We start from the raw sequence: 21,611 nt of genomic DNA, 5'->3' as shown, positions 1-21,611 counted from the left end.
ACTAGGCCGTTCTAACACGAACATGGTTTGATGTAAACCATTCCATAATAGCTCTGGCTTCATGTTTAGGGTCGTTGTTCTGCTGGAACATGAACCTCCACCTCAGTCTCAAGTCTTTTTCAGCCTCTAACAGGTTTCCTTCCAGGATTTTCCTGTTTTTAGCTCCATCCATCTTCCATCATCTCTGACCAGCTACCCTGTTCCTGCTGAAGAAAAGTTTCATGTCCCCTTCTGTCTGTTTATACCATCTTTTAGGACTTTTGAGACAATAATCCTGCTGTTGGAGCCTGAAAGTGAAAAATCCACAATTGGAAATAGAAACATAAGATGAATTAATTCCTCAATTAATTTCTAAATAAAATTTTAAATAGCAAAATCTGATAAAATTTGAATCAGTTAGATTCAATAATGATACAGAAATATTTTAATTATGTTTCATTTCCTGTACTAAACTTCTAACATCTGATTGGTTAACCTGCACAGCAGCTCAGCTACAGACCAATCACCTTCTCTACAGCAGCGTTAGCCTCACTGAGGGATTTAATTTATAAGGCTGAGAAAGAAATAGATTCAAGATGTGCTGCAGAACCTGACCATCAGATAAAATGATATAATAATAATTACTTATAATTAAAACTTGAATATCAGACTTTAATAATTTAATGTCTCTAATGCAAAGATAATGTTTAGTCATCCAATCAGGCGTTGTAGGTTTATGAAGAGTGAGTTTAATTAAAGGACAAACACTGAGAGTTATCCTGAGTCTCTGACTGTCCTGCTGAACATTTCTGCGTCTCTAACCTCTAAACACAAATCCATCCCATAATTACAGGCTGATGACATGAAGTCACTAAAAACATTTCTCTGCATTTGACTCATCAGTTTTTCTCTCCTGTCAAGTAGGAGGCAGCAGTGATGTGGTTCATCATCTGTTGGTTAAAAAGTAAAACATATTTATGGATAAACATGTTAATGAATGTGAGTCTTTTCCTCTGCGAGTCTTTTAAAGGAGGTTTTGATCCCATTCCTGCTCTGTCAGCATCCATTCTACAAACTCCTGGTCATAAAATCCTGAGTTCTTCCTTGTGACTGAGGTGGTTCTCTCCTGGAGTTTTACTGAGGCTCCATTACTGTGAACATCAACATGATCATTTCTCCTGCTGTCTGTGCAGCTGATCTTTTGTGTTTTTCTCAGTTTACAAGGTGGAGGTGGATTCAGGAGTGGAGTCTGTTCTGCTGCCCTTTAAAACTGCAGTCCATCTGCCTGAATATAATACCACAGTAACGTGGAGAAACAACAGTGGCAGGGTGGTTGACAGTAAACAACAACACAAGCAGTATAAAAACAGAACAGAGATGAAGAATAAATATGGATTTGGAAACTTCAGTCTGACCCTAAAGAACCCCACAGTCAGAGACTCAGGAACCTACACCTGCACCGTCTATGATGACGAGTCAGGAAAAATCCTGGCTAAGAAACAAGTGCTGCTCAAGGTAAAAGGTCAGTACTGTAAATATAGATCACATTTTATTCATGATAATATATTTAATAAAACTAGAGGAGATGGTGTTTATTCTGAATCATTAACGTGAAGGTTAGATCGAGGATAAATGTTACAGAAATATAATCTTTATTCTAAAGAAACTGATGTAATAAAGAATAGAAACATGATTCATTATTGATGCTATGAAACAAAAGATATTTCCTGGGTTTTATATAAAATCATTAAATACTCAGGAGTACCAGTATCCATCCTTTCCTCCATACCCAGTTCTCCATTCAGGATGGCCTGGAGGGGCTGGTGTCTATAACCATTGGGTGAGAGGTGGGCTACAGCCTGGACAGGTCACCAGTCCATTACAGGACAGGAGAACAAGGATAATCTGTGGAAAATTAGAGATTAAATTACTGAACTTTAATGTTTCAGTTTAGTTTTTCAGTTTCCAGATTAAAATTAGAAACGTGAACAAATGTGTATTTGTGTTTAAGGTTTTATTTCAATGATAAATTGTGGAAAATTAGCATCTAATGTTTATTTCTCAGACTCTAACCTTCTTCTCTGTTCCAACCAGGTGAAGCTGACTCTCTGATCATGGCCATAGACTTTGGTTCAGGATACAGCGGCTACGCCTTCAATCTAAAACCCAGAGAGGAAGGAGGTGACACCCAGTTAAAGAGATGGGGTAAAGAAGTTGGATTGGACTCCCCAAAGACTCCAACCTGCATCCTGTTTGATGAAGATAGACAATTCCTATACTTTGGTTATAAAGCTAAAACAGCGTACAGCAACATGAGACGAGAAGAAGCTGAGAAACATTATTTCTTTGAAGACTTCAAGAGGAATATCCTGTACATAGTAAGTAACATTAAAGATCTGCAGCCAGAGCTTCTTCTGCCTTGGATCCTGCTGTGTCCTCTATGTCCAGACCTGTCTTCTCATTTAGAAACTGTGTCTCTTTCTGAATTATCTGAGAGTTTAAAGCTGAACTCTGACCCTTCACAGATTTCCTCCTACAGTCAGAAAAACAGGTTTTAACTCTCTGGGTCCCAGATAAAACAAATTAAATTAACACCTATTTCATTTCAGGATCTATTCTAACCATTCCTGAACTTTTAGTTTTTGTACAATGGCTTTATTTAATTTATCTTAACCATTTTTATTAAATTATTCATCCCCCTTGACAGATTTAGAATAAAATATTTAAATATTTTTAGAATTTAACCGTCTGTCTTTTCATTTTCATTTCAAGTTTTTATTTGTAAGAACTTCATAAATGTTCTCCTATTTTTGCTATTTTCATGCTCAGAATGAGGGATTGCTGCAAAGTTAACAACTCAGTGCAATCAGCTGGATTTCCTTAGACAGAAAACTTTGAATCAGTGGTTTTAATAAACTGAGTGAGTCTCACATGTTGACCCGTGTCCAAGTATTAAAGGAACCGCCGATGGTCCAGATCATGTCAGACTGGAACCATGTCAGAGCGCTACGACGCCTACATGGTTCACATGGAGTGGAGATAACATCACCAAGAGAAATGTTTCCTGGAGGGATTATTCCTGTAGCTCCAGGCTGTGGACAAAGCTGCAGAAACATGGAAGAAACTCATGAAGAAACTCATGATCTCATAAATGTTGTAATAATGTTTTGTGCAGCTCCTCATTAGTCCACTGGATTCACCTCATTAAAAACAGAATACCTGCTGTCAGCAGACTACAAATCTCACTCTGAAGACAAATTAATTTACTAAAACTGGAATTTTTTACAAATTTTGACTTCAACTACAAAAGTTGTAATTTTTACTAATGTGCAACTTAAAAAACTAAAAACCTTCCAGTTATTTGTCCAGTCTTCAGAAGCAAGCCTCAAAGACATAGAAACTTATTTGTAAATACAACTTCTCTCCGTAGATAAACTACATGTGGAACATTTACGGATAAAATATAGAAAAACTAATTATTTCAGGCCTTAATTTCCTAGAAATATCTAAAAACAAGAACAAATACACAGAAACACCACATTTCATAAAAAATACAAAAAGCTTGATGAAAAATAAAGAAAACGAAAATTAACACTAAATCAAAGAAAGACTACCCTATTTCTTGGTTGCTGAAAAGGAGTAAAATTAAACTTTTTCTATAGAAGGATTCATATTTTAGTGATTTCTTTCATCAATGTGATCAAAATCTGACATCAATCAACATGACAACACGTTCTGATGTGAAACCTTCCCTTTTAATGCAGTTTGTGCTCAATTATAATCCTGTGAATTTATTCTGGTGTTTTTCATCTATATAACAAAATGTTTAAAGGGGCCATGACAACAGATTTCATTTGTATAATGAATTTCTATAATGATTAATATAATCTGTTGTGCTCTGATGAGGTCGTGTGAACGTCAGCAGTGAAAACCAAAGGAGCTCAGAGGCAGTCAGCTTTGTTGCTTTGCTTAAAAACAGTCAGATCAGAAAACAGTTTATCTTTCTACATAATTCATATTCTCCAATCACACCATCAAGCAAACAGCCTTCCTCCTCCCCCAGGCATGATCAAACTATGGCCCGCGGGCCACATACGGCCCCTCAAGCTTTTTAATCCGGCCGCAGAACTTGTCTAACTAAGAAAATGATCAAATTTCATTCATTGTTATTTTTTTCCTGCAATGCCCGCGTTTCCCCACTAGGTGGCAGACTCCAACCACTTTGGCCTTTATTAGCACTTCTTCACACGCTTTGCCCTTTGAACTCTTCTGTAAAAATGAGCAAGAAAAGAAAAGTGGACCGTGAGTGCTGAGAGTTTAATGAGTGGAAATATTTTTTTTCTTGAAGTCTGATCATCGCTGTATGTTTGATATGCAGAGAAACGGTCAAAGTTTTCAGAGACTACAGTTTCAGCTCTTTGCTGCTCAGAAGCTGGAGGCTGATTTACAAACTCAGCAAAAAAAATTTCATTGACAAACTACGATCCAAGACTGAAGCACCAAGGAAAGTTTTAATCTGGCATTCAAACTAGCAAAGGCTAGCAAGTCTTTCTCTGAAGGAGAGTTTTTAAAGAACGGCTGAGAAAGCAGGTTTCTTGTGTCCTGAGAGCAAAGACAAGTTTGAAAAAATCATTTTATCACGCAGGACAGAAAGTTTTATTGAGGAACTGATTGATGAAGATATAGTGGGGAGTGTTGATTTTGTATTATTGGCCTAATCCTGCTTCGCTACTAAAGGCCCATTTTTACCCCGGTTTAAGATTTGACAATAAAATGAGGAATCATTGATCAGAGGTAGAACATTGTAATATACATATTTAATTTATCAGAAATTAAATATGGAGACAGTTTACATTACCAATCAAGATGTTTCCCCGCGCGGTCGAAAAGTCTGTCTAAATTAAGTTTTGCCGAGACATTCCTTTTATCAACTTTAACTCCTCCTGCATGGCTCAGAGGGAGGATGACTGACCCCCTCTCTTTCTGACCACCCCCCTCAGGGGCCATAAAACTCTATGTTTATCTTACGCTGGAGCAGGGGGAGACAGACACCATTCTGCTTTCCTCAATAACCCCAACTAAGATATATTTTTAATTCTTAACAACTCCCTCTGTTTTGATCTCTTATAGATCAAACCAATAACTAGGTTAAACTAAGTCTATGTCTTGAAACCCTTAAACAAAATGTAAATGGTAAGATGTAATATTGTAACCCACTGACCCCTCTGTTGGCGACTCATGAAATCAAATTAAGTTCAAATGCTCCCCTTAAATGTAAAGTAACCCAAGTATAAGCTAATAAGCTACTAAACCTATCTGAATCTCAACCCTACTAGAATTAAGAAAAGTAAGCACCTTTGTCCGAGAGGTGCAAGGTTAAGATAAATGTGCAACTACCAGAAACTATTATATGATCTAAATATGACTTTAAGAGTCCTAACCTAGATTAAGTAGACGTCTTTTTAGAAATAAAGATAACCCATGAAAGCACTACACTCAGATCAAACCATAGAATAAAAAAGATTATCATGCAATGCAGAACCAAGAGTCTAACAATACTAATATTGAACACCTTATGAATATGGAACTTATAAGACATATGCAGTGGTTACAAAACTCTCATTTTCTTTTTCTTTTTACACAATGCATTCAATTGTGGTCATGATGTCTTGCGTCTCGGAGATGTCTTCTTCTCGCCTTTAAAGAAGATAGTTTAAAGAGTCAGTGTTCCAACCGCGGTCTCCATACAACTGTATGTTAATCTTTATTAAAAATAAAAATGAAAACAAAATAAACTTCCAGCTGCCCCTCCGTTGGGTGGCTCAGCGCCTCGAGCTGCCCCGTTGCCGGATGGCACGGGTGGGTGGCAGTTGAAAATCCTTCCAGTCAGCCAGTCTGACCCGAAGGCTGGCCTGGTATTGTTCCCTTAAATCCTCTGTTTGGCTGGTACACACGGCTCTGGAATCAGATGGGCCCCTGACCTCTGGCCCACCACATCTGTCTGTGATCTTAGCCCGCACTCCTTCGGGGTTGGGCTTGATAAACTCCCTTCACATTCCTGGACTCCTCCAAGTTTTCTGTCTCCAATACAACCTGAACATACATGAGAATCGTTAGATATCAAATGTCGTGTGCTACCTGTAATTCCGGAGGTTGACTTCGGTCCCGAAAAGCTCCTTTCAGTCATATGGAAACATATCCTGTAATGAAATTAACTGAACACTCCCACAAGAAACACACTTCACATCTTTTTCACCCCAATTTCAATGTAGTCTGTGCAAAGAATTATAGTCAATTGTGTTTAGAATTCTCCCCATTAATCCTTACCACCTTCCATTGTTCCATCTCCATCCTATTTTAGAAATGTAATAGTTAATGAGACATTTTATCGCAATTTCACTTTCCCCGTCCTTACGCTGTCCTGTAAGAAAATGCAACAACCACACAAATACGTTAATCTCTGGTGAAGATTCCCCTGTCTGTAAAATCAAAAATGAGTTAATGCAGTTGTGAAATCAAAGTATAGGAATGAGATGCATGTGGGGCCCATCCGTGTTGGACCAACCTTTTGTCTAAGTTTCCTTGAGACAGTAAGTCTGCTGCCTAACCTTTGACCATTAAATTTAATTTCTTCTCTTAGCTCGGTTCCTGGGGTTAACTGGAACAATCGTAAAACCTTATGACATGCACTTATCTGCTCACAAGACTGTCATATTGCCTCGGTGCATTCTTATCCTGACACATGCCCACTGAAGTGTGAATCCAACCTTTGTTCTACATACATCCTCATCTGTTTAGGTCACTGGGTTAAAGTTAACATCTATATTACTTTAAGCTACATTTATTATAAGTGATTATATTTCCATAACAATGTTATCCTATAAGAATGTCAGAATGTTCTCTGGATTAAAAATTAAAGATTACCATTCATCACACCACTCCACACAAAACCTTTCAGCACGTCACCACACTCCACTTCTGTACCATTTACTCCATACTCAGATGTCTATGCTGCAAAAAAGTTCCTATTTTTAATCTGAGAGGAAAAGCAAACTCTCATTTTTTTACCTATCGTTTTATCCAGTTGTTACAAACCCTGATCCAGTTTACTTCAACAGATATACGTGGCTTTGAATCCTTAACTAACCTACCTGACACACCAATGATTTTAAAGTAAACTAAATATGCATTAAGTTACCCTCTGTTTATCTCTGTTTTATCCAGTTTTTGTAGTTTATATAGTTTTTCTGTTTAATTTAACATTCACTTTATTGTCCTGCTTAAACTGTTTAAGCCTTTTTCCAAGATCCCCCCTCATAGAATCTATCTGTAGCAGATACGTGGTGTCTGACACTTCGCCCATTAAATCCAATATATAGGTCCGGTCTGTTTTGGGAGTCAACTGAACAAACATTCCAAAGTGCCATGGGTAAGGTCTTTTGTGGGGGTTTCTTTTTGTTTAAACAACCGTTATCTGATTTACAATGCAGTTACATACCTCTGTGGGGTCCTGCACAAGAACCCTTCCTCCAAATTACTTTTGCCAAGAGTTGATATAAAGTTTAAGATCTATATAACTTTACGATATAGTGTTATCATATAAATGTTTATGTCATATCCCTCTGCTTGGAACAAAATTAATTTTGTTACAAAACATTAACAAAGAATAGTTTTATCCATCACAGGGAATCAATTAACTGCAAATAATTATCTGAATTGAAGTATGAAAAACACTGCCCTATATCCTGGATTCAGATCAAAACTTAATGCAATTTCATAATCCCACAGATCTACAAGAAGTCCATCAAAAGTTGTGTAAGATCAGTGTACCCATTGAAATGATGACTGTAAACTAATTTGCTCACAGCAAGTTGATGGTATGAGAATGCTGAATGTTCCAAGGTACTTACACACTGAAAAAATATTGGGTTTTACCTGAATAAAACACCTGGTAACAGCAAATTCTGGTGAAAATCTGATATGTTTTAACAGGCAACAGTTATATTGTACAATAGAAAAATCCCAATATTTGTGAGCTATCAAGAAATAGCCTAACAGATCCGTTTAACCTATGTTGTTTAAAAACAGAATGTCCCAAGCAGGACACATCTGTGCTTACCGAGAGGCCCATGTAATAAACCTGTCCCCTCAGGACGTTGCAACCCTCCTTGTGGAAATTTATGACATGCAGTTGTTAACCAGAACTCACAGAAACCTAAGTATAAGTGGAGCACGTGAAAGTATTCCCACCCCTGTGGATTGTCTGCCCATAGAAGATATGGTAAAATACACCAGCTGTTGTTAATTATGAGCAATACGATCTTGGACATAATAGAATTAAAACTCATGTTTAAAAGGAACATAGTAAAAAATTTTAAGAGACAGTAGTACATTTTTCAAAACTGCAAACCTGTACTGCTGGTATCTGCTCAATCGGCTGCCTTAAGAAGTTATTACCTGCACCAATCCATTTGCCTAGAAGCTCAAGAGTTGGGGACACAAAAAATATTAGAAATCACATTCCAGTAAATTTGGTCAGAAGTATATTGGTAGAAATAACAGTCTGAATTACCTTAAAAACGTGTTTGATACCAGGCTGCGGCACCTGAGATGGACCCGGAATGACATGTAACAGATCAGGCAAACACGAGATGGAGGTGAGACTTCATATTCAAAGGCTTCCATGCGTGGAACTGTACATCTCTTCCCCCAGTGTGGTAGTAGGTCGCTGCAACGTCTCTGCAAGCACCTCAGTGACAAAGTCTCAGTCCACAACTCAGTGTTTGATGAAACAGGTGGCTCCAATGTGCGCAAAAATTCATACAGTCACTTCCCTTGACAGCTTGGGATCTGCACTGTTCATGAGCGCTGGCCACTTCTCCAGGGTGAGGAAACATTGTTCATGGGAGCGTTATCCCCTTTCTGGGGTACTGACCTTCTGGAGGTGAGCCCATGCCAGGATTTCATGCCAGGATTTGGTGATGCGAAACAGTCCCTGGCCCAGTACCCAGAGAGACCACATTTAAAGCAGATGTCCGTAGATGGTCGAAAAGTTCTGACATGTCCGCCCCGTCTACTCGGTCTCCTAGTCCTGTCTCCATGTCTGCACTGATTGTCACAATGAGATCCGCGTCCATACACAGGAACAGCAAATCTGGAATCAAATACAGAATAGAAAAGTGGAGGAGGTGGCCCCCTCCACGAATGAAGTTAGACTGTGGTGGAACCGTCAGGGTCTGAGCACCACATGGGACACCCGCAGAGACATTTCTTTGTGTCATCTCCTGCTTTCTCTTGGTCACTTTCCGCTTTGCTTCTAGTAATTGTAATTTAAGTAATTGAAGTTGCAAGTCCTCTAAGTCCTGCTTCGACTTCCTGTCCTCCCTTTGAGCCACATGCAAATAGTCGATCAAACAGGTTTCCCAGCGAGCATACGAACACCCAGGCATATCAGGATTTTGTTTCATAAGCAGGGACACTAAAGAAGGAACCCCATCCAAAACTGCCCCTCTAAATAATTCACCCAGATTGGAGCAATTTGTTTTAGGATCCACACCTGTGTGTTTGATCCATGTCTCTGCAGCTTGAGTTATGTAATCTGCAGGACGCTGTCGTGGGTCCCAGTCAAATTTAGGAAGCTCAATTGATGTGGATAATGGAAAGCGTTGTACAATTGCATCTCGCAAGGAAGAAATTACTGAAGACAATAAAGTTTCATCAGGCATGTGGGACGATTGAGCAACATTTTCAATGACAGCAAGTACAGACGCAGACACAGAAAGTCTTAAAATGGCTCTAAAATCACCGAGAGCCAGTTGTGAGCCTTTGGTTAAATTTTGTAATTCAGCCAGCCATGTTAGACCACCAGCATATTTCATGTCTGAAAATATATACATTCATTAGGCATTTTAAAACGTTATTTTGCAATAGATAATGCTAGTTAAAATTACACTCTAACAGAAGGCATTTTCCCTTTTTTGTGTTTTCCCAATTTATAATGCCTCAAACAGATGTTCAATTTTCTGCCAAATTTTCAACAACTTTTCCAAACTTCCAACCACTCTCTAACTTTTAGGCTACAGTTCAAAAAAAAAAAAAAATTCTCCAAAACTCACCAAAATGCAGGCCGTGGTCTCTCTCCAGTGCAACTCACCCAATCAGCTTGCAGCTAATACCTCAAATGCTTTACTGCATTGAAAGTTCTCCTGCACTTCAACAGACATCATTAATACATCAACCTTTTTTCTAATGGTTTCCAAATTCCCCTTTAGTTTTTATTTTCACCCATATTGTTACTTATCACTTTTTACTTAACAAAATTAAATCTGCTCCCCCAGTCACTGCTCTAATCTTGGGGTCCATGCACGTGGAGAAATTCACACCATCCTGAAGACACGCACACACCGCAGCAGAAATACACACACACAGACAGACTCACATCGGAGCCGCGGACTCCACTTTCAGTTTGCTCACACAATGGATCCAGTTTTCACCGAGACAAAACATTGGACAGGACGTAACAAAACAACATTTAAGACAGACAGCCTAGCGCATCACAGAGAGACCCTCGTCCCTTCCGTATTCGACGAAACCAACTATTCATTTTAATACCACCTCGGTCTAATCGTCGTGCAATCAGAATCCCCGTTCTGATGCTAGAGAACAATGTAAAAGTTCCCTTGGGGCCCCTTTTTTTAATCTCTTATCTTCTATAACAGCTCACTCTTAAGGTCTTGCTGCTCTTAGCCTCAACTTAAAGATATTACGTATTCTTGGCAGTCCTATCGCTACGTTTCTTTGGAGAGTCTCCTTTCTCCGAGGTAACGTTCCACCTCAGTCTTAAAATTCACCAGACTCGTCAGTCATGGAGAGGGAGCGACCAACTTCCGAGACTATTTTTTATCTTTGTAATTTTATCTTTTTTATTGTCTTTTATTTTATTTTTCAACAGCCTCACAACTTAACGGCTTCTTGGCTTTTTTTTCTCTTTTATCGTTTCTATCTTATTTTACGGTTTTCCGACGTGGACATACAGATAACTCTCATTCAATCATTTCTCGGTTTCAACATAAATTCCATTCAAACCTAGTTGTACTGTTCAGCCTCTGATATTTTGAGAAGAAAGCTTCTCACTTACAGCAACACTTGATTTAGCCTACATCTAATCTTTAGCCAATAGGAGAATCAAAATCTCCTTTTTTTTTTTTCGGGTCGACCCTGTTTTGCTGTAAGTGATTACTTCTTCGTGCCCAAATTCAAACGGTTCCTCGACTTTAATGTCAAATCCGGGTCACGGCTAACCAAATTGTTGATTTTGTATTATTGGCCTAATCCTGCTTCGCTACTAAAGGCCCATTTTTACCCCGGTTTAAGATTTGACAATAAAATGAGGAATCATTGATCAGAGGTAGAACATTGTAAAAAAGCAAAGCAAAAAAAATTTCATTGACAAACTACGATCCAAGACTGAAGCACCAAGGAAAGTTTTAATCTGGCATTCAAACTAGCAAAGGCTAGCAAGTCTTTCTCTGAAGGAGAGTTTTTAAAGAACGGCTGAGAAAGCAGGTTTCTTGTGTCCTGAGAGCAAAGACAAGTTTGAAAAAATCATTTTATCACGCAGGACAGAAAGTTTTATTGAGGAACTGATTGATGAAGATATAGTGGGGAGTGTTGATTTTGTATTATTGGCCTAATCCTGCTTCGCTACTAAAGGCCCATTTTTACCCCGGTTTAAGATTTGACAATAAAATGAGGAATCATTGATCAGAGGTAGAACATTGTAATATACATATTTAATTTATCAGAAATTAAATATGGAGACAGTTTACATTACTAATCAAGATGTTTCCCCGCGCGGTCGAAAAGTCTGTCTAAATTAAGTTTTGCCCAGACATTCCTTTTATCAACTTTAACTCCTCCTGCATGGCTCAGAGGGAGGATGACTGACCCCCTCTCTTTCTGACCACCCCCCTCAGGGGCCATAAAACTCTATGTTTATCTTACGCTGGAGCAGGGGGAGACAGACACCATTCTGCTTTCCTCAATTTATTTTTTATTTATTTATTTATTTTTTTATTTATTCGAACATGATACAAATATAAAAATAAAATAGTGCACAGTAACAAGAAGTGCATAAGAAAGAAGAGAAAATACAGATTTTTGTTTCAGTTAACATATCATGCTCAAAACGGGGTAGGAAGAAGTGAGAACTTAGAAACTCCTACCCCTAAACACTTGAGACTTAGAGTCCTACTGTCATTAAAAAAAAAAAAAAATCAAAATCAAAGTGGCAGTTTGAAGTAACAGTTACTAATATTTACCTATACATTTTCCCATTTTATGCTGGTTTATCTTTCTAAACCCTTACACCAAGTTATTATCTTCAATACACACCTTATTGCTTTCTGTCCCCATGTGTGTATCTATTGAAAATTACCTCTTTGTACCTTCTTTTAAATTGTGTTAAACTATTGCTTTGTTTTAAATCTTCATGTAACTTATTCCATAACTTTACACCTTTAATTGAAATACAGAAGCTTTTCCTTGTTGTTCTAAAATTGCGGATCTTGAAGATTGAGTGACCCCTTAAGTTATACCCCCCTTCTCTTTCAGAAAACGTGCTCTGTATGTGCTCAGGTAACAACTTCTTTGATACCTTGAACATAAATTGAGCCATTTTAAATTCTACAAGGTCGTCAAATTTGAGAATTCTGGATATTATGAAGAGCGGGTTTGTATGCTCATAATAACCGACATTATGGATGATTCTAATGGCTCGTTTCTGTAGGACGGTTACCGGATGTAAAGAGCTCTTGTAATTAACTCCCCACACTTCACAGCAATATGATAAATATGGTAAAATCAGAGAGTTATATAGAGTATGAAGTGATTTAGCATTCAATACATGTCTAGCTCTGGCCAATATGGATATACTTCTACTGAGTTTACTCTGTAAATGTTGAATATGAGGTTTCCAACTGATTTTGTCATCTATTATTAAACCGAGGAACTTATTAGCAAAAACCCTTTCTAGAGTTACGTCCTCTATTTGAACTTGAATTTCAATATTTTTATAACAGTTCCCAAAGACCATGAATTTCGTCTTGTCCAAATTTAGGGATAATTTGTTATGGTCAAACCATATCTTTAACTTACTAATCTCTGAAGTGACTGTTGAGAGAAGATGCTCTAAATTATCTCCTGAGGCTAGAATATTTGTGTCATCAGCGAATAAGATAAATTTTAATGCATTGGACACTTTACTGATATCATTTATATAAAGATTAAATAAAATTGGTCCCAATACTGATCCTTGTGGTACTCCACAGACAGTCTCCTGCCAATCAGATTCCACATCTCCCAATTTCACAAATTGTTTCCGGCTCTTTAAATAACTCCTCATCCAGTCAGAAACTACTCCCCTAATTCCATAGCGTTCTAATTTTTTAAGTAGGATTTCATGATTTATTGTATCAAAAGCTTTCTTTAAATCTATAAATATCCCTACTGCCAGTTTCTTACTATCTATTGCGTTGGTTATTTCTTCTATTAAGTCAGTTACGGCCAGCGATGTTGACCGGTTTGCTCTGAATCCATATTGACTGCTGATAAGTAGCGAATGTTTTTCTATGAATTGTTCCAGTCTTTTCTTAAAGAGTTTTTCCAGGATTTTAGAAAATTGTGGGAGAAGAGAAACAGGCCTGTAGTTAGTGAAGAGGTGTTTGTTGCCAGTTTTATACATTGGTTTGACCTTCGCTATTTTCATTTTGTTGGGAAATGATCCTGTGGAAGTCTTATTTGTACAGTTTTTCACAATGTTTATGATTTCTTCTTCTAGTACAGGGTTGAGATATAAGGAGCTGGGATTATTCTCAATTAGATATTGCTGAGTTGCAGTTTTTGTAGTCGGTATTTTTTCTGCTAATTGAGGTCCTATATTAACAAAAAATCTATTAAATTTATTGACGACACTTTTCAAATCAGTTATATTCTGTTCATTATCTATAAAATAGTCTGGATATTTGTTATTGTTAACTTTTCTAATGACTCTATTTATAATATTCCATGTTTCCTTAATGTTGTTTTTATTCCTATCCAGTAATTTATAATAATAGTCCTTTTTACATGTTTTTATAATATTAGTTAACTTATTTTTATATTTCTTATATTTGTTTTCTGATTCAGACGTTCTATGTTTTAGAAATTCTCTATAAAGTTTGTTTTTCTTTTTACATGCCTTTTGTATTCCTTTTGTGATCCACTGTTCATTTTTTTGATTGCTTTTCCTGTTATATTGTTTGATTGGGCAGTGCTTGTTATATAATATTTTAAATATTTTTTAAAAATTCATCATATGCTGAATTCACATCATTCATTTTATATATTAATCTCCAATCATAGGCCAACAACTCGGCTTCTAGAGACTCTTAGTGTCTCTTCAGACGTAACCCGTTTGTAATGAGTCTCTATTTTTTGATTGTCTGTTTTGCACTTACAGTCGTAGACTATGAACACTGGTAAGTGATCGGTTATGTCATTCATTAATATTCCACTAGTTAAATTATTTTCCAGCACATTTGTAAAAATATTATCAATTAAGGTAGCGCAGTGCGATGTAATGCGACTGGGCCTGGTGATTTTAGGATACAAGCTTAAACTGAACATGGTGTTAATAAATTCTTCAGTCATTCTATGTCTATTTGGATTGAGAAGGTCAATATTGAAATCCCCACAGAAAAATATTATTTTTTGATTAATTGTTAGAAAATTTTCTTCTATCCAGTTGTTGAATACTTCAATGTTTGATCCAGGGGCTCTATAAATGCAACTCACTAAGACATTTTTCCTTTTTTCCATGAGTATTTCTATAGTCACACATTCAAACATGTTGTCCATCACAGTTGACATTGTTTCAATCAACTTATAATTAATCTTCTTATCAACATATAAAGCTACTCCTCCTCCATTTTTGTTTTCTCTGTTTTTACAAACCATTTCATAACCATTGATTTCAAAGTCTATGCCCTTATCACTATTGAGCCAAGTTTCTGATAAGGCAATAACATTGAATGTCTGTGAAAGTTGTTGGAGGTATTGTTTGATGCTGTCAAAATTTGCATAGAGGCTTCTGCTATTAAAGTGAATTATTGACAGCTTTTGTTCCATTTTAATGCTGTTATTGAACTGATCATCACTGTAATAGTGACAACTATCATTGCTGACATTATAGAAGTTGTTATCAGGATCAATGTCAATTTCAATATCTTGCTGATGATAGTTTCTGTGTTGGAATACGGGTAGCTCTATATCCTCATAGGCCGTGATATGTTGCATGTTTCTCATTCAGAAGTGAACGTCAGCTATGTCTGGCTGTCTGTCATACATTGTTGGATAATTTAGGGGTACTAGTACGTGGATGGGTGATCAACTTATCATAACGTAGGTAAGCAATGTCCCCTCTTTGACGTGCTGCTTTAAGTCCGGCATTAGTTCCGCCCTCCTTTTCCTTACTGCATCCGTGAAGTCTTCGTTAATAAAAATCTTAGATCCCTTAAGTGCCTTGGTGCTCTGCAGAATAGTTGATCTGTCCTTGTATCGTAAAAATTTGACAACAATGGGCCTGGGTCTGTCTCCCTCTATGTTTACCGGTGCGGTGAGCTCTCTCAATGTCAACCTTATGTTGAAAGTTTAGCTTTTCATTTAAAATAGTTTTCACTTTCTCCTCAGTCTCAGCCCAAGTCTCATTTGGTGATTCAGGAATTCCATCAAAAACCAAATTATTTCTCCTTGATTGCCCCTCAAGGTACTCCATTTTATCCGTGATAGTCATCATACCCTCACATACTTTAAATATGTCTGACTGCACCGTGTCATTTCGGTCCTTGTGCTTAGCACTTTCTACTTTAATGTCGTCAATGTCTTTCTGTGTAAATTGCAGACTGGTTTTAATGTCCTGTAGTTCTCGTGTCATTGCGTCCATTCTGGTGTTAGTAGTGTCCACAATGATTTTAACAAAACCCTTAAAATTGTCCTGTTGTTGTTGGAGTAACTCCATATACATTTGCTTTTGCTGGCTCAGCAACTCTTTGACTTGCGTGAGTGATACATAGTCCTCATCTTGTCTCCCGTCGGTCTTGGATCCTTTTGGAGGCATTATTTCGCTTCTTTTTGCCTGTCGCTTCCTTAAGGCTCCTGCTCAGCAGTTGGAGGCCACTGCGCTGTCTCTCTGTGAACACAGACACCCTGGGCCAGACGCGTTGTTCAAGCACAGCCGATCTCTCGCTGTTCAGCTAACTGTGGTGAGTAGCGGTACTTACGGACAAGGCAGAGTTTTACCTCTGCCTGTTGTCAATCCAACGCGTCGTTTTCCACTGGTTGTTTTCTCTGTTAGGTCGGTTAGCTGCCGGACGTTGGCCTCGTCCCGGTTAGCAGCCGTGATGTTAGTAAGCTAGCCGCAGCAAGCTAGCCGCACTGTCGCTCCCTCTGGTGGCGCCGCTCTTGGCTCACCGGTAACGTTGATTCACAAACTCCAGCTCTCGTGAAGCGAGACACGTAAGCGGGAAAAGAACCGCGATGAATAACCCCAACTAAGATATATTTTTAATTCTTAACAGGAGTTAAACAAAAAGGCCTTTAAATTTTATTCACTGGCCCTGGATGAAAGTAACGATATAAAGACACTGATCAGCTCCTGGTTTTTATCAGAGGATTAATGACAGTTTAGAGATAACAGAGTTTCTGACCATGGAGTCCTTGAAAGGACAAACAGGGAGAGGATTTATATCACCGGTTGTCTGCTGTCATGGAGAGAATGAAGCTGCTTCATCCATCAGGAATCTCTGTGGACCTGTAAGCAAATATTCCAGTTTAATCATGTCGTTAATCCAGTTATTGTAACGTTCTGTTGTGGTTTAGGTTATTTTTTCAGTTAGCCAACTTTTCTGTCTAAGAATTTATTTCTGTTTGTATTGTTTTGGATTTATGCTTAGTCTGTTTTTAGTTATCTGGTCTTTGTTATTTTATCTCAGCTCGTGTTCGTTAGTCTTTATCTTGCTTTCTATCCTAGGTTTATTCTTTATTAGTCTGTATGTTCCCTTAATTGCTTTCATCTGTTTTGGTTAATTGGTCCCGCCCTGCTCACCTGTTCCGTCCTCTTATTTAAGCCTACCTTAGTTGTTTGTCTGGTGCCAGGTTGTCTGTTTGAGTATGGGTGAGTCTCCTCCTGCAAGTTTCTGTTTATTGGTTTGCTTTTGGATTTTTGACCCCTTGTCTCCAGTAATCTGAGCCATCCTGTTCCTGTCCTGCCTGCCCCGTTGGTCTTTTTATTTTTGTGCCGTTTTTTGGATTGACGGTCCTTTTTGTTTTTTTCCCTGTTTTGCTTTTTGTTAATAAAGAACCTGATCTGAACCTCTGCTGGTCTGGCTGAATTCTGGGTCCCCTGCCTCTGATTCGTTAGTTATAAAACTAATTAACTTCATACAGCAAAGGAACTTCAGCATCATCAGTTTATTACGTTTCTGGAGGAAACTGAAGCCGATCATCAGGACCTGATTTACCTCTCTGGTGTCGGCTGGTTAGGTCTGGACAAAGTGTTCCTAAGAGTGTTGGAGCTGAGAGACAAGATCTGGACATTTTTGGAGTTAATGGGGAAATCTGATGAATTTCCTGAGCTGAGAGACAAGAACTGACTTTGTGACTTTGATTTACTGTGGACATATTTTCACACATGAATGAGCTGAACTTAAAGCTACAGGGGAATCAATCAAAGTTTATTTATAGAGCACTTTTCAACAGTTCATATGGTGAACAAAGTGCTTTACAAGATAGAATACAAACAAAAAGATGCTGAGACAAAATAGATAAAATATAAAAATGTTTAATAACAGAATAAAAAGAAATAAAAATAAACAAAAGTTATCCACAATTGAACAGCTGGAAGGATAATCAATATCATAAACAAATCAGTTTGTGCACAACATGTAAACACCTGAAATCCTTTAAATCCAAATTCACTTTATTCTCTGAACAAATTTCAAATAAATCTCATTTTTCCCACGTTAGCCTTGCAAACAGAGGCTGCCGAAAACATGAAAAAATAAAGCAAATTACTGAGCGACCTACAGAGAATTCTGCCATCAGTTCTCTGGTTTCTAAAGAAAATGTCTTCAGCTGGTGTCCTGTCCATCATCACAAGATCCTGAAGCAGCAGGAACTCAGAGATCTTCAGTCTGACTCCATTTAAAGTTCAACTCTCTGAAACTGAAGGACTTTTATGCTTCACTTAATGAAGCCACATTTCCAAACCTGTGGAGGACGACACAGAAGATGCTGCTTGGCTCAGCCTACATGTGAGAGCAGACGTTCAGCATCATGAACTTCAACAAAGTCCATCACAGATCAAGTTAACAGACCAACATCTGAGCTCTATCCTGAGATTTACCACAACAAAACTAACTCCAGACTTTCAAGGAGCAGAATGTCAACATCATGTTCTGGTCAGAGGACTGAGGTCAACATCTCAGCTGCTGCTGGAAGTCCCAGCCTATACATGACAACCAGGAGGAGGTCTGAATGTTTGCTCACTGCTTCTAGATTTTATTATTTTTCATCTTTCCTGTCTGGTTATTTCAGGCATGAAGAAGCTGGTTGCCTCCATTTGCTCCACAGAAGGAAACCTCTAGATTGAATCTTAGTTTTATAATTGATTTAATTAAATCAGAACTTTCTCTGGTATCTAAACAGACACATTAATGAACTAGGAACCAGTGTTTAAATGACCTTGTACCTTTTAACATTATTCTTGGTCACTGCATCTAAATTATGGAACGATCTTCTCTCCATATCAGAGGAGCTCAGACCTGGAAAATTTACAATCTCTGCTGAAGACCCACTTATTTGCTGTTGTCTTTATTTTATCCTGTTTACAACATTGTGGAAAAGCAGAGACTTCCTTTATAAATGTGATAAATAGATAAATGTGACTTAAAACCATAAAGTCATCTACAACACATTAGTTTAGTATTTTAAATCAAAGATAAAAACAGAGAATCCAGCTCTGATCAGTTTTTCAAACCAGTAAAATCTGTTTGTTTGTCTTTAAATCTGTTATTCAGGCAGAAAAATCTGAAGGAACAAAATAACAGTTTCTGTTTGGACCGGCTTTAAGACTGCAGTAGTTTACCATCAATCTGACAAACTCACCTGTTAATGGATGCAAACTAAGAAAATGAATCTATTCACAGGACCGCTGGTATAGACGTATTTATGCAGCCAACAACAAGGAAATGAGGCTCCTGGAGGTTTTCACAGAAGTTCTGAGGTTCCTGAAGGACGATGCTCTGAAAACCATCAAACTCCATCCAGCAGGAGGAGAAATCTCAGCCTCTGACTTCACCTGGGTGCTGACTGTTCCTCACAGCTTGACGGATCTTCCTAAACGGATCATGACAGAAGCTGCTGTTCAGGTAACATCATGATTTTAAGAGTCCAGCAGCTCTGAAATGTTCAGAAGAATCAGACTTTTTATTTCTCCTCCAGGCAGGTCTTGTAGGAGAAGACACTAAAGACAAACTGGTGTTTGCTCTGGAATCAGCAGCAGCTTTGGCCTGGTGTTTGAAGCCTCCACCTGATGGCTTCATCACACAGAACCACAGCAGAACCTCCCAGGATCAACCTGCAGAACCAGCAGGCGCTGGTACCAGCTGTATCGGTACTGTCTGGATCTATAAAGTCTGTCATACAAACATTCACCATAAAACAAGCTTTGGTCTGAATTATTAATGATCTGTTTGATCCTGTTGATGTTGATAACTTCTGTTAATATTTAAGTTTTTGTTACATTTTTGTTCTAAAATGTTTCAGAACATCAATCAATTTATAATCAAAGCTAAAATGAGTAGATAAAAATCATACTTTAATTTATTACTAAAATAATATAATGATATCCAAACCAGTCTAACTATGTATAAAAAGTTAATTTCCTCCTAAATCTAATAATAACCTTGATTATAAAAACCTTTTTTAGTTTCAGGAATAAATCTTTTAAATCTCTGAGGAGGAATTTTGTTCCACTTTTGTTTGCAGAATATTTTTAATTCAGCTTCATTGGAGGATTTTCCAGCAGGAGTCGATGTCTGAGGTTATTTCACAGCATCTTAGACTGATTTCAGTCCAGACTTTGACTAGGCCACTCCTTTATTTAACCTCAGAGTCAGACTTGCTGCTTTGCTTCAGTTTCTCTTGAACCATCAAAGACTTTCCCAGAAATCTTGGGGATCAATCAGACTTTTTGTGGGACGGATCTTTGTGTTCTTTTGGACCAGCAGTGGTTCTAGCCTTAAACTCTCCTATGGAGGCCATTTTAGCTCAGTCATTAGTATTTATCTTTAATTAAAGTTGTTCATATTTGAACGCCTTCAGTTTATATAAATTGATGTTCTGGTTCTGACCACGGGGCGTTTGGGGCAGAGCCATGGAGAGAAAGAGTCGCAAAACTCTTTGATGTGAACGCCAGGGCAGTCACGTGGTTCGTGTAAACCGATATAGTTCCAAAACATACACTGGCTGTCATGTTCTTCTATGGGACAGACAGCAGCGATTGCGTTATTTAACGGTAAATATATATATAAACATACACCCTACTACTTTTTCAGCTGTTATTGCATGATTACATATTTGTTAATGTCAGTTTTCCATTTTGAGAGGCAGGGTGACAACGAAAAGCTGTATATTACTTATATACGTTTTACATTTTTAGGGGGAAAAGCTTATGTTCATGTTCGTATGGACAGGAGAACAGGCTAGAATGGCTCTAACTTAAGTTTTCTTTTCCATATCATTCATGTGATGACAGATGTCTCATGACTTTCATTTTATCACGACTGGGCTGTATTATTGATTACCGTGATTTTGCTTATAAATTCCCATTCAGCCATTAGCTTACCTTTGTGGTAGCGTTAGGTCTGCCGTGGTCCATTCAGCATTCGCCTAGCAGCTAGCTCACTTCTGATAAGTGGTCACCCCAAACCACAACGTGAAACATGATCATGTTAAGACTAAGAATATAATTTTAAGATTAAGCCATTCACATATTATCAAAAGCATTATGCTTATATGTTTGGGTCTATAGGTAAGTGCAGAGCTATTAAGATTTTTCTCTATGTCTCTGGGTTAATGCACAGAGTAAGAGTAAGGTTAGCTGCAGAGAGGGTGATAGAGAACAGTGACAGGCAACACTCCCATTGGACTCCATTTGTGCTTTTTTGAGAAAGAACAGTCCATTCAGCATTTACACCCACTTTTTCTGATGAGGCAGGAGTTGGCCAAACAACAATGAGAATTTTAATACTAAGCCATGCACAAAGAATCAAATATATTAAAGAATAACAACTCATTAAGCTTGGATGAATGAATCAAATATCCGTCCGTCCGTCCGTCTTCTTCCGCTTATCCGGGGTCGGGTCGCGGGGGTAGCAGCTTCAGTAGGGAGGCCCAGACGTCCCTCTCCCCAGCCACTTGGGCCAGCTCCTCAGGAGGAATCCCAAGGCGTTCCCAGGCCAGCCGGGAGACATAGTCCCTCCAGCGTGTCCTGGGTCTTCCCCTGGGCCTCCTCCCGGTGGGACGTGCCCGGAACG

General features: G+C 38.1%; 1 protein-coding gene and 1 long non-coding RNA gene across 2 annotated transcripts in view; one reads left to right on the top strand and one right to left on the bottom strand.

The window, feature by feature from the left end:
• The window catches only part of LOC118563573, a 209,987-nt gene that overhangs the window by 97,391 nt on the left and 90,985 nt on the right, over positions 1 to 21,611 (top strand). The gene's annotated exons all lie outside the window — the stretch shown is intronic.
• Positions 16,121 to 16,549, bottom strand: LOC118563804. Its single transcript, XR_004931450.1, has 2 exons — positions 16,296 to 16,549; positions 16,121 to 16,221 (listed from the first exon to the last, which is right to left on the bottom strand). It is a non-coding gene; the product is annotated as an uncharacterized LOC118563804 (long non-coding RNA).

The sequence above is a fragment of the Fundulus heteroclitus genome, chromosome 7 (assembly GCF_011125445.2).
Source record: "Fundulus heteroclitus isolate FHET01 chromosome 7, MU-UCD_Fhet_4.1, whole genome shotgun sequence".
NCBI classification, from domain to species: domain Eukaryota; kingdom Metazoa; phylum Chordata; class Actinopteri; order Cyprinodontiformes; family Fundulidae; genus Fundulus; species Fundulus heteroclitus.
Note: the sequence above shows the minus strand (reverse complement) of the source record. Positions and strands in the feature narration are given on the sequence as shown.